The sequence below is a fragment of the Peromyscus eremicus genome, chromosome 1 (assembly GCF_949786415.1).
Source record: "Peromyscus eremicus chromosome 1, PerEre_H2_v1, whole genome shotgun sequence".
NCBI lineage: Eukaryota > Metazoa > Chordata > Mammalia > Rodentia > Cricetidae > Peromyscus > Peromyscus eremicus.
Window position 1 is genome coordinate 176,571,204 of NC_081416.1, and position 1,246 is coordinate 176,572,449.

Sequence of the window (1,246 nt, forward strand, 5' to 3'; positions counted from 1 at the left end):
AGTTCACATTGCTGTGGTCATCAAAATAATCTTCTGTGAATGATCCTTGAAGACCAGACACTATACTGTGCCTAGAATCCAGAAGGCTGTGAGCTCCAGGACTTTAAGTGGAACTATGTTGTCACAAGTGTCCACTCTTTTCTAACAGAAACCAAATCCTAACTGTAAGCATGGCAGCTCTGATGGAAAGGTACCCTGGCATTCAGGAGCCAAGGAATACCACAAAGTCACTGTAAGTGTAGCAGCTTACAGCTCTGCTCCAGGGAAATATTTCCCCAATGCAAGTGTAGAAATCTGCTCAGGCAGTAGAGTTTCCCCAGTAAAGCTGTTGCATCTCTTCTTTGTTCTGGAGAAGTTTTACAGCTCTGTTCATGTCCTGAGAAGTTTTACAGCTTTGTTCTTCTAGGAGACAGGTTCCCAAGAGAAAGTGTCACAGTTCTGCTCCACTCTACTCAAACTCTACTCAAAGTTGTTAAACCTGGGCTTCACTCTGGCAAAAGTGTCACACTGCAGAACATACCACACTCAAAAAATTTATTGGGTGGAAAAGTCCTGGAGGGTGGCTGCCTCTAGGGTGGGAAACAACATCTTATGGAACAGGGTAGAGTGCTTATATAGTGTTTCTTAGGGGAGGTGGGTGCAGATCTTTCCAGTGTGGCTTGGGACCAGTAGGATTTTGAAGCTTGGTTCTGGGGCAACCTCAGGGATTGGTGGTATTTCAAGCCCTGGTCCTGGGATCAAGTCAGGAACAGGATGGTTTCTCCTTCTTTCCTTGGAGTTTTTCACCATACATTAACAATCTTGTGAGACATAAGGTACCAACTGAAGTGTAACTGGTATAGGAGGACCTGTATCTTTGAGAACTCTGTTCTCCTCCTCTTTCTCCTCCTCCTCCTCCTCCTTGTTCTTGTTTTACTACTCCTCCTCTTCCTGCTCTTGCTCTTCTTCCTCCTTTGCCATCTTATCCTACTCTTCCTCTGCCTCTTTCTTAGTTCTAAACTGATCCACTTACCTTAATATCCTTCTTCAACATGACTCCAGCCAAGATGCTATTCAATACTCACATCTCAGGTAGCCACAGCTTTATCAGTCTCTGTTGCACACAAAAAAGCAAGTCTACAACCCACACCTTCAAGGTTTTCCATAATCAGTTTTAAAATGCTCCCTTCACCCAGTATGGGATCCCATGATGTCATAATGGCATTATTCTGAAATCATAACCTACCATCTCCATGGGATACAGAAA